Source organism: Pinus tabuliformis, chromosome 2_1, assembly GCF_031772625.1.
Source record: "Pinus tabuliformis cultivar Carrire ecotype Pingquan chromosome 2_1, CPIR1, whole genome shotgun sequence".
NCBI classification, from domain to species: domain Eukaryota; kingdom Viridiplantae; phylum Streptophyta; class Pinopsida; order Pinales; family Pinaceae; genus Pinus; species Pinus tabuliformis.
The window spans coordinates 922,664,051-922,677,108 of record NC_142299.1 but is presented as its reverse complement, the minus strand read 5'-3'; the positions used below and the strand labels follow the sequence as shown (position 1 = coordinate 922,677,108).

Genomic DNA, 13,058 nt, shown 5'->3' with positions numbered 1-13,058 from the left:
TCATGAACTACCTTTGTTGGGCAGATTCAAGAATCAGCCATGCAAAATTCAACATATAAGCAGTTATGGCAGCAAGCGAAAATTCTTAACAGCCATGAACAATAGTTGGGTAATGAAATAAATGCAGAAAATTTGGTGATTTATAGGAAGAGGATATATGTGCCTAACCAACAACATCTTAAAAATTTAATTTTAGATGAATACCATAAGATTCCTTATGTATGCCATCCTGGATACCAGAAAATAATTTTTGCCCTGCGGAAGGAATTTTTCTAGACTAGTATGAAGAAGGAGGTGGCAGAGAACTTAGCCAAATGCCTGGAGTGCCAACAACTGAAAGTTGAGCACCAACATCCAGCAGGGTTACTTCACCCTCTGCCCATCCCAAAATGAAAATGGGAAACAATATCTATTGACCTCATTACCGGGCTTCCTAAATCAAGAAATAAAAATGACTCCATCATGGTGGTGGTAGACAAATTGAGAAAATATGCTCATTTTATACCTGTCTAGTCAACTTATAGAGCTGTCCAAATTGCTAATATTTTTATGCAGAACATTTTTAAACTGCACGGAATCCCTAAGATGATCATTTCTGACCGAGATGTAAAATTTACATCAGCCTTTTGGAAAGCCCTCTTTGATGGATTGGGCACACAAATGCACTTCAGTACAGCATATCATCTGCAAATGGATGGGCAGACTGAGAGAGTGAATAAAGTTATTGAAGACATGTTGCATGTTTATGTAATGCAGCAACCCACTAAATGGGAATATTATCTACACCTTGTGGAGTTTGCCTATAACAACAGGTATCATGCATCCTTATAAATGAGTCCCTTTGAGGTATTATATGGGCGCAAGTGCAGGACACCCTTGATTTGGAGTGGAACAGAGGATAAGTTGTTTCTAGGATAAGATATGTTAGAAGAGATGGAGGAAATGGTGAAAAAGGTAAGAATCAATTTAAAAGCTGCTCAAGAATGACAAAAGAAATTTGGTGATCAGAAGAGGAGCTTTAGGGAATTCTAGGTAGGGGATCATGTCTACATTTGAGTGTGAGCCAAAAAAAGCACCTTGCAATGGACCGGGTGTGCTAAATTAGGACCCCAATTTTGCAAACCCTTTCAAATCCTGGCTCAAATCGGACCAGTGGCTTATCAACTTGCCTTACCCAGTCACACTCATGTACATAACGTCTTCAATGTTTCTCTAGTTAAGGAATATGTTTATGACTCTAATCATATAATCAAATGGAAATACATTCAGGTAATGTGTGTGTGTGTATATATATATATATATATATATATATATATATATATATATATATATATATATATATATATATATATATATATATATATATATATATATATATATGTATATATATGTATATATATATGGTTTCTCTTTAAGGATGTATTAAATAAACTAGATAAGGACTTAACACATTTTTTTTCTATGTTCAAGACGAACTAGAAGGTGAGTTTTTGGTCTAACCTCTGGTTATACTAGTCTATCGGAGAGAAGTAACGCTACAGAAACGATTTATCACTAAGGTTAAAGTGCAGTGGTAGCACTATGGGTAGGAAGAGGCCACCTGGGAAGATGAGCAGGTTATGAAAGAAAGCTTTTCGAGTTTATTTGCAGAGGGATAACATTGGGATGATGTTCCATTTTAGGGGGAGAGATGTAACATCCCCCATTACTGTAAATATTTGCTTTTACTGCAACCAAACAAACTATAACTTTTTCTTTAAAATTATAAACTGTTCTTAAATTAACTTATGGAAAGGAATTTTGTAGTTATTAGTAAATGTTGTTTTCCTTTAATTAATTAGTTAAAAGAGGTAGTTACCTGTTCCAAGAAAAACAGAACTAAATCTTGGAAAGTATTTTAAAAGGGGAAATGGTCAAGAGGATTGGGGTATCTAATATCAGTAGGAGGAAATTGTGCTGAGAATTCAAACAATTTGTGATAGCTATGTTTGGTTAAGACCAAATAGTTGGATACACACTTACTCTAGAAGGAGAAAAAGAATTCCCTGCTTCAAGGATAGCACGGGGGTAGATTTACTAATAGCACGGGAGGAAAACGAAGTGCAGGTCTATGTATAGACCAAATTTGGAAGCAGCGAAAATAGAAAGATTGGAATTATGTAGATAGGCCTTATTCTTAGTTATTAAATGAATTAGACCTATTTGTTTATTTAATTACCTAGTATGTTTGATTCTAGTAATATATCAGTAGGGCATGTTCTAGTTTAAGGATAGATTTCTTTTTCAAAGTTTTTCTAAAACTACGTGAACACAAAACAAGAAACCACCTTCATTATTCAAAATGAGAATTACAGTAAATAATAAGAGAAACACCGAATATAAATCTAGAAAAGGACAGTGGGCAATGGAAAGGTTTGGCAGTGAATACAGTTTAAATGCATACAGAGTTATATAAATTGATAAATTCAACTAAAAGGAATTACAAAAGGTTTCATTCCATAGGAAATTAAGTTTATGAGACTCTAGTAAAACAAATGGCTAAAAATAAGTAAAGTTCTACTTTAAATAGAAAGAACCCCTACAAAGTTTAGTGAAACAGTTGTATGTATGAAACCAAATAAACATCAAAATCCTTAGAATAGCTATTCACATTAATATAGGTATATCAATTACAAGCCCTAGTTGTCTACACATTCCAACATTCTTTGGTTATAAGCATTAGATGGAAAGAGAGATATAAAAACACAGACTTTACAAATTGTCTGACACCCCTAGAGGGTTCCATGCGAGCTAAATTACTCTTAAAAAGATTTAAATATCAGAATTCAAACTCTATACAGAACAAGAAATTGCAAACATGACTATGAGAAAATCTAAACTATTACTAAACTCGGCATATAATGTTATGAGGCGTTCTTCCAATATCTAAACTATATCGCATTCATTTCTGTCATCGTTTTAAAATAAAGACTTTTCAAAAGAAAGAACTCGACATTCCAAATATAAGACTTATTGCAATAATTCCAAACACTACAGAAATCCTGTAGAAATATATTAATGAAGCTATCATGAATAGAGTCTCAACGGAGGAGAAGAGATTGAAACCAAAAACTTGAACCTTACATTCTTATAGTGTCAATTAACCAAGCGATATGGAATTCTAAGTAATAAAGCCAAAGATACAACATATGGCCAAAACTATTAAAAATTATATAGTTAAGAAACAAATAAATAGTATGATCAAGGCTTACATAAGCCAAGAAAAACCCTCATAAATATAACAACAAAACTCTAACAAAATCCCAACCCTCTGGCCACAGAATCTTGCCAAGAATGGGAAATAGGAGTTAAATACCCGGTGCACGGTGGGATTCTTTCTCTTGAAAGGCAAAGCTGGTAAGAGGGTTTCATCCTCGGTATCATCTAAACACTGCAGCACCTGAAAGAACTTCTGCAAGGACAAAAGATAACCAATTATTAGACAAAAATCCTTGATAAAGAATTATAACAAGGAATTGTAAGGTGTGAAAAAAATTGAAAACTTACCATTGAGTAGCAACACGAAAACCTTGACAAAGTGGTTAAACTCCAGGACTCTAGAGAGACTAAAGTAGTTGACAGACAAGCCCAAACACAGCTTAGAAGCTGGGTAGTGGAGTTGGGAGATAAAAAAACCGCTACATCAGACAAAGAAAATAGATGGACTAGGACCCAAGTCACAGGACCGGAGTAGAGCCGAAGTTCAACGAGGTTCTGGAGTAACACATTTCTGAACATGAACAAAACCACCGGGAAGAGAAGGTCAAAACCCTTGAGTGTTGTATGATCAAGTGAATTAACCAAGGCCGACGATGAGGAAGATATATCCCAAGAAAAGTGAAGCAAGTGGACAAATCTATGAATGACGATAAGCCACCTAGGCTAAGGATAGTCAGGCCTATTAAATTGGCATAACAGTTGGCGGGTTCATAAGGGCTGAATTCGATTTGTATTAAACACCAATACAACCAGTACCAAATTCAATAAATATGGAATGATTGCAAATCATAAATTAATGAATGCACATGTAAATAATCCAGCCTTGGATTATAAAACCAATGCATAGTAATTTCTAAGGTTTAAACTATCATTACATTGCAAAACGTTAATAATGATTTATATTTAGTTTTTATAATGATATTCTTAGTCCTTTGTAATGTCAAGAAATATCGAAGTTTTTACTATGGTAATATGGTATTTTTTTATGACTTTAATATGGATGTGTTACATGACTCATGATGTGATTACTTTGATTTCAAATCATAGCAATGTTGATAATTATGATAGTACTTGATATTGATGATTTTGATGTTACTTATCATACATATATTGTGATGATTTATCTTTATGATTAGATGTTACTGATAATGGTTTATTTGTGGTGGGAGACCAAAATGGCACATGAGGGGACAATAATCCTTGTTTGGTTATTAAGCACGATTAATGCTGAAAAATAAAATGTTATCAATTGTGTTATGAGATATATATGTATGATAAATTGATGGTTGCAAGTGCATATTTTGTTCTTTCTAAATGACTCACATATGAGTAATTAGATTATATGGAGTAGATTGAATTTTTCATGTATGGGTGAGTACCAATATACCTAACCCCACCCACTAGCACTCTAATTGTGGTCTAGGTTGGAAGGCTACGAACATTCACATTGAAGTTGCATGATGTCGTAAAGTTTGGAAAATGAATTTTGTCACTTATAGATAGCATCGAGGCGCACGCGTCAAAAGGGACACTTTTATCCCAAGTCACCATTAGTCTTACTACACTACTACACATGAGGGGTGTTTAAGACAATATTTGAGACAATTTTTGGGTAACTTGTCTCAACTTGAGGAAAAAAGAAACTTGTGTATTGTGTTAAATATTGTTTTTAAGTAGGTGTCTCAAATTAATTGTCTTAAAAAATTGTCTCTATAAAGACAATATATAACACAAACATTATTGTCTCTTAGGAGACAATTTCATTTTTGTCTCTCCAAAGACAATAGTTGGGATTAAAGACATATTGTCTTTATAGATACAATACATCTTTAATCCTAATATTGTCTCTTAGGAGACAATTTCATTTTTGTCTCTCCAAAGACAATAGTTGGGATTAAAGACATATTGTCTTTATAGAGACAATACGTCTTTAATCCTAGATATTGTCTCTCTAGAGACAATAAAAAAATATATTTAAAAGAAATACAATATCACTTTTGTCTCTTTAGAGACAATATAAAACAATGAATCTAGAAAAATATCTCACCATTGAAATAAATCAATATGAAAAATATCTAATTTAAAAATAAAATACAATATCATTAATTAATTCATGTTAGGGCACAGTGGGATCGAACCACCAACCTCCTACTTATAAGGCAGGTGCTTTTCCATTAAGCTAGCACCCTTTAAAAAATTATGTGAGTTATAGCAGTCCTTGAAATTGCATATGTAGGCATTGATTTTTAAAAAAAATGCTCAACACATAATGGCACAATCTTTATAAATCTATAATCATGTAGCACCTATTTTTAACTTAATAAAAAATAACTCAAACAAGTTAGCTAAATTTCACACCCTTGTAGCATGACCCACACAACAAGCTAATAATACACAATAATCTACAAACAATTTAATCTAGTCCTAAAAAGAAAAGTAACTAGAATTCACACAAGTTGTTAATATATTGCCACAACAATTAACTTTCATATTGCTTTCTGCATTAGATTTTGTCAATAAATAAATACAAAAAAGGGTCCCAAAAAGGCTTCAAATGGCTTCATTGACACCATTACCACTTGGTTTGATTGATTGAAGCAAAATGAATAGTTCTTTTAACTCATTTGAACACTCATGTCTATATGAAAAGCTCATTTAGCAAACTAAATAGCTCCTTTAGCCCAACCTATGCTCCTCCTTACCATGTCTATATGAAAACCTCGATTTTTCATACCTATCAATTGATTTTAATATAAAAATGAAAACAGTGAAAAGTCTCATACATGATCTTAGATCCAAATTAATTTAATTAAATGCTTCAGATGAAATATTAATTTCATCTTAATTAATTTTCTTAAACAACCCCTTGTGTAGTAGTGCATAAATCTTTCATATTCGTGTCTCCTCCTACCACTATTAATATCATTGGAACTACTGAGAAGTATGTGATGAGGAGGATCATCTACTGGAGAATTTTCAATCTTGTGCCTAACTTTGGCTGGAATTCCTTGTTTGGGAATAGGGAAGAAGCCATATTGAATTCCTCTCTTGGTACCCAAAACATCCCACCTGTATGAAATCCAAAAACAAGTATTATAAGTTTTGATAGATCAACATTAACAACAAACAATAAACCCACCACCATGTCTCTGCCTTGCAATATTTTCCTATATGCTTCTCCTTACAGTCAAGTTTTCTAATGAGTATATTAATCATTTGTTGAAAACATTGTAATTATGGAAATATTTCATTATGTTTGTGAAAGGCCTAAAAAATCTAGCCAAATAACTACAAAATAGAATGCCTAAAATTTCTACAACTATCATGAAGGCATTCTAACATAATTTCTACAACTATCATTAAGGCATTCTGACAAAATTTCTACAACTATCATTGATCATTCTTCTTATATATCTCTTCAATCTCTTCATTATCAACAAGGAATCAATGAACCGTTCTCTAATGACATTGATATCATCTATTTCTGCAGAATCTTCACTCAACTTTCACAAGCAAATAACCAAATTTTTCACCTGCGAGAACAACAATTTTGTGAATGGCTAATTTTAAGTTCTTTTGTAGTGCTCTAATTTCGAATATTATAGGAAATCTTAACTCATGAAATCATGAGTTCATATATAAAATAAATACTTACCACCAATTTTCAGTAGCTCCTGAATTGCATTTGGAAAGAGTATCACTTTCCCCGGTTGCTTATTTTCTTTGATGTAAATTGGGTGATGCCTATGGATTGTCACTCTTTTAGGAAGAGAAGGGCTTATCCAGCAGGAAATCTTAATAGCATGACTCATGGCACCAACACTAGGATTGGTGTTGGAAGACATTGTGACTATACGGAAGAGAGAATTGTCAAAATTAATAACTATTTTCCTCTACAATCCATTAGGTGGAGTGGAAATTGTATTTATAAAATGATGAATGCCATTTTCCTCTGCATATCTTGAAGGGTTCGTGATCTCCGCATGATTTTTCTCATCTAGGTTCGATGGGATAGATGAATCTTTGATAGATAAACATAAGTGTGAATATGTTGACTGAGATTTTTCTTGAAATAATTCCCATATTTCTTCATGCCCTTGATGCTCTACCAAAGATTTTGGTTTCCAACTACTACAATTTGTTTTATTCATGTCTACTCCATGGTCTAGATGGCAACATGGACGGTTGTGTTCCCATCTCCATTTGTTGCATTTATATCTTCTCCATAACTTAGTAAATCGTTCAACATATCCAAATCCTTATTTTGTGCAGCAATGCAGAGGAAACTGCCAACAATATTGGACTAAAGATTTGCACCATTTTCACAAAGTAATGTGGCAAATGGTTTATGTTGGCCTAGTATTTCTTCCTAGAGAGGAGCACTTCCATATTCATCTGTTAAGTTTATGAAATGTTAAATATAATTTGGTCAAATTCTTCATTTTATTAAATGTGGCAACAGTTTAAAATTTAAAAATGATGTTGATCTCACTGAACTTTAGAGAAAGGTTTAGATCAAAATGCTTATATTAAGAAATACACTCCTTGATTAGGAAAAAACTAACGAGTGCAGGAGGGAGGGGAGAATATAACCTTGCTGTTGACATCTACTCCATATTCTAAAAGAAGGTTGACACAATCTTTAAATCCATTTGCTATAGCAATGTTCTTATAACAAAACAAAACAAAATAGAAATTTTTAATCGGTTATCCCACTCATAGCAATGTATTCTTTCAAATGAAAATATGTACTTAAGTTAGGAACCACAAAAATGTAAAGAAAGTGTTGTGAAGACCATGAAACTCTACTGATAAAAATGAATTTTAGTTTTGAAATTTACCAAGGGTGTGCAGCCATTGATGCCTGATTCATTAGGATCCATCCCTATTTTCATTAATTTCTCCATTAGAAGGGCATCCCTTATTGAAGCAATAGAATAGATACTAACCGGTACATCCATTCTTCCTTTTGCTAGCAACTGATCTATCTCTTTTGAAAGTTGTCTAAAAGTTGGGTCCTCCATTTCCTTCAATTTCTAGAGTCATATAAACACAAAGTTAAGTTTTCCTGCAATACTAACCAAGACATTACAATAATACATTTAATTGATCCTATTCCTAGAAAAACCTATTATGGTAATTTCACTTGACATATTTATCGTAATTCTTGCTTGCAAACCTTAAGAAGGTTGTTCATGATGGTCATTCCATCTGCATTATTAGATTGTACAATATTCAAGAATGAATTGTGGTTTAGTCGTGAAAGTTGAGAAAGCCTCTTTGTACGAACTTTGTATGGTTTTGGTCTCCAATTTCTCCAAAAATATCTCCTATCTAGGACTATCAAGAATGTTGAATGCAATAGGAGACAAGTTTACAATAAAGAAACCAGCTGACTTAGTTTTGTGATTTCAAAACAATATATGTGCTACTAATGCCTGGGGTAAAACAAACAAGTCATTTGGAATGAGATATGTCATTTTTGTACTTCAAATTTTCCAATGTGACTAAAACATAAAGTGAAACAAACGGTTGTTCCAAATTTATTTGTAGATGAGATGCAAACATTCTAATATTCATGCTTATTATGTAATGACTCTCCTAACAAGAAGATACTAAGAGCATGAATAATCACTTTCCTTTAAAAAAAATTAGCTTGCCTACTCTGTTTTACCCTTGTCTTTGTCTACTAGTATGTCCTGCAAAATGAAACAAAATTTAAATGTTATTGTAGCTCCACATCAACATTTACAACACTTTGTTGTAGTTCTCTATTTGAAGACACACATTCGGCAAAAGAAATAAAGTGAACCACCTAAAAGTTCTGAAATTTTAGACTCTGTAACGTTTAGAAAGATACCTACCACAACACCAGACACTAACACATAAAAATTTGTGGGTGCTTCATTCATTAAAATGACATCTTCCTTTGGGGAAATTACTTTTCCTTCATCTCTAAAACCTTCCAAGCACAGGGTGACTATTAGGTTATTTTTTCCTCAAAGTTGTTGTACTGAAGCTCCCTAGCAAAGACAAAAATAAATAGGGTATCCTTACCATAATTAGGCAGTACTTACCAGGTGGAAAAGAAAATCATGTGACACTCCTTGGAAAAGATATGATTTATCAACAATAGGAAAAACCAAGACGTTTGCAATGCTTGTGCGGATGGCCTTTGGAAGATCATTTAATGTTTCTTCTTGCTGCAATCCCTCTTGTCCTGAATTTCAAGCATATATGTGCCAACATTTGATCTTGCAATTGCAGTGGCAGCTAATTCCTAAAAGAAAATCTTGAAGTTGCCTGAATTGTGTCCCTTTGCAATCAAAATGAAAGTCAAATCCTCATATGACGTAGCATTTTTGGATTGAAAAGAGAGAATATGTAAGTATAACTTTTCTATACACAAATCTATTAAAAATATATTCCTTACAAATTTCATGGTCTGGCTTGTGCCATGTACAATTAAATTTGTCATGTTTCCTATCAAGTATGCAATCAAACCCAGATTAAATAACATGTAGATGATATCAAATATCATTTCTCTAGTATTTTCAGCATGCAGGTCTCCATATCCAATAGTGGTCAGAGTGGTAATGGAAAAATAGATTGTAGTAATATAGCGAATCCAAAGGCTTTGTTTCATAAAATGTGGAAATGCAGCACCAATCCATGTCCTACTCGGATCATGATATCTAGCAGCAAGAAGATATGAAAGGCATCCAACACAGTGAACTGCAAAAAGTGTTACCTGCATAGTTGAGAAAATATGGTTTCAGATTCATTATGCCGGTGAATACTATTTGCAATTAAAGATTGCCTTCCACTAAATTCAAGCAAAATGAAATTGTTGGTGTTAACTTACACAAACAAGCTTAAAACAGTATGTCCAGAAATAGTTGAGTCAGATATTCTTCTCTAGTCTTGAGAACAGAGCACTGACCTACCTTAAACGCCAGAAGTGTAGCATATTAAGAGCACTGAACCCTAACCCAAGTTTCCCTCTGAATATTAGACTAGCTGCCTGAAAGGGTATTGTTGAACAGACATCAAATATGAACCATGTGAAAATATACATGTGTCACTAAGGAAGATGATGGGGTAGCAGCTTATGAAGAATGAAATTTGAAAATATGCATGTGTCACTAAGGAAGATGATGAGATAGCAGCTTATGAGAGTGAAATTTCTATTTATTGTAGGTTTCAAGTATATTCCATGAAATAATGACACTAATCATCTACTCCATGGTTTTGAAAATTGAAAAATCAACTAGCCATTTAGCAAGCAAGAAATTTCCAAGACACTCCATGGTTTTGAAGATTGAAAAATCAACTAGCCATTTAGCAAGCAAGAAATTTCCAAGACATTTGAAATTAAGACCCGATCAACAATCAAGATCCACCCAATTCACTAATGTAAAAACTTTGCATTTCATTAAACACTGAACTCATTTTAATAAAAGGAACTTCATTTAATTAAGGGTTTGGTTGGAATGTCTGGAACCTTCTCATCTATGGAGATATATTGAAGCCTTTGCCCAGATGCAGAGGCATATTTGAACCAACATGAGCCAATGACTTATTATATAAGTAATGACAAAAATGACCTCCTTAATAAAATGCAGCAATGATCGGCTTTGATAAATGGAATGATCGTCTTAAAATGCACATATATGTGCCCAACGCATCCAATGCATATACCAATTCAAAAAATGCACCTTATGGAGAGCACCACACATGGATGCACATATCACAAATAAACTTCAGTCTTCATTCCACCAATGCACATACTAGAATAGAGCATGGCCATACGCAACGGTCTTGAACACAGAGTTTTAATTGACAGCAAGCAGCTTTAATTACCAACGCACTAGAGTTTCGACTAGCGTACATACTAAGCAACGCACTAGAATCAACACTTCAACCATTCACCAGCATATATAAAAGTCATTATGGCATGCACCATTCCAACGAGCTGACTTCCAGGTTCCAACCAATGCTAACAAAGTGCTCAATGCAGAGAGAACATTCAACGCAGCTCCGGAAAGTATACAAAGTCAGTACTTCACCCTCGGATCCCAACATAAATGACCAGCATTCATACCACATATACCACACAACGTTTAACAATACATCATAACAGAAATTACCCACAGAGAAAATATCATCGTTCAACCAAATGCATAGGGGATTGGTTCTAAGAAGAGAAACCAACACTTAATAAAAGGACCAGCGCACAGATTTTGAACAACACACCAATGCACAAGTTTCAAGAGAGGCTAGGATAGCTCAACATTCCATCGCACCTTCCAACTTCAACACACAATCTTGGGTATAGTCGAATTTACTCAGTGCATCAAAACCAAGCCAAGCTCAATGCAAATAGTTCAATGCACAGTACAGGAGACTTCATTCCAACGAATTCACATTAAAGAATACACCAGCACATACCATGGCCATATAACCCAACATATACCAACACTCCAACTCACATATAACACCAGTCTTTGACCAATGCAGCAACCAGCACGAACACGCAACTTTAAAACTCTTCAACTATGCGGTTAATAAATCTCTGAAGCCATAATCAAACCTCGTCCAAAAATAAAATCAAAATGAGTATGTTTATGAGGATTTGTTTCAAACGATGAAGTGGTAAGTCGGATATTGGTAAAACAGGGCCAAATTTTGAATCTTGGAAGAAGCAATGGCATGTTTCTGAAATTATGATGAATCAATGAACACTACCTTTCATCTCCACCGTGAGCTCAATTGATTGCACTTCGATTTTGGACGGATTTCTGACAAAGGCCAAATTAGATGAGCATTATGTAGTAATGGAAAACGGTACAAGTTACAACCATATTCACCAGATTCGGCTCAGGATTCTATAAAGACTCATGAATCAACCAAGAAAAATCTCAACACAATGAAACATACATGGGTTTTAATAAAACTAATCTTTCATACATTATACATGAGAGGTAACCACACAGCATACATAATACAATCACTAATGACCATCATATCTATTACCATAATTCATAGATCTCTTGTTCCTGCCCCAACCACTGCCCCAACAATTTCAGCATTGACATAATTATCATGTGCAAATGTGAAAACCTTACCTGTTGTGCTTCAAGTTCAATGCCCTGGTCAGAAACCCTTCCCAAAAAACTCGAGGGTAAACAAGCACTAAAATGACAAAAATAAATAAATAAAAAATGAAATTTTATACTCTGACTAGGCAAATTCTTTCTTTGACTCAGGTTCATTGGTGGGTTAATCCACTTCATGGGTTGACTCTCCAGTTTTTACTATTTTACTATTTTCCCTCGAGTCAGAACCAAGGTCACACCAGATCATAGCCAAACCAACATGTTTCAGTTGTAGGTTGCCTAGACTCACGGAGTCCTGTTAATATGCCAACAACCATTTGAGCACTTCCTCCTTGTGGTTTTGGCATGCCTATAGTTGATAAAAACAGCTTATGCTTCTGAAATATTAGGGGCCTATGGTTAATTCCAATTTGAGATACAAAATTTATCTTGTTCATTTTTCTGGAGGAAAGCTTAGAGAAATGTCAGTGATCACACATACAATAAAAAAATAAAAAGGTACATGATGCCAAGGATACCATGAAAAAAATACTATAGAACTTGAAACTGTACAAGTTTATAGATTTGGGGTTGCATCACCAGTCTTGAGGCACAACATTCATGTAGTAACACTATACTTGGGGAAAATCAAGCGACATACTCTTCAACAATGAAAATTTTCCACTAGTTGAAAAAAACACA

General features: G+C 33.9%; 1 non-coding gene and 1 pseudogene across 1 annotated transcript; both read right to left on the bottom strand.

Annotated features, from left to right (window-relative positions):
* Nucleotides 1–10,243, bottom strand: part of LOC149203669 (potassium channel AKT1-like) — a 52,703-nt pseudogene extending 42,460 nt beyond the window's left edge.
* On the bottom strand, nucleotides 5,376–5,447 carry TRNAI-UAU (transfer RNA isoleucine (anticodon UAU)). The gene has a single exon. It is a non-coding gene; the product is annotated as a tRNA-Ile (tRNA).
* Nucleotides 10,244–13,058: the final 2,815 nt, after the last annotated feature.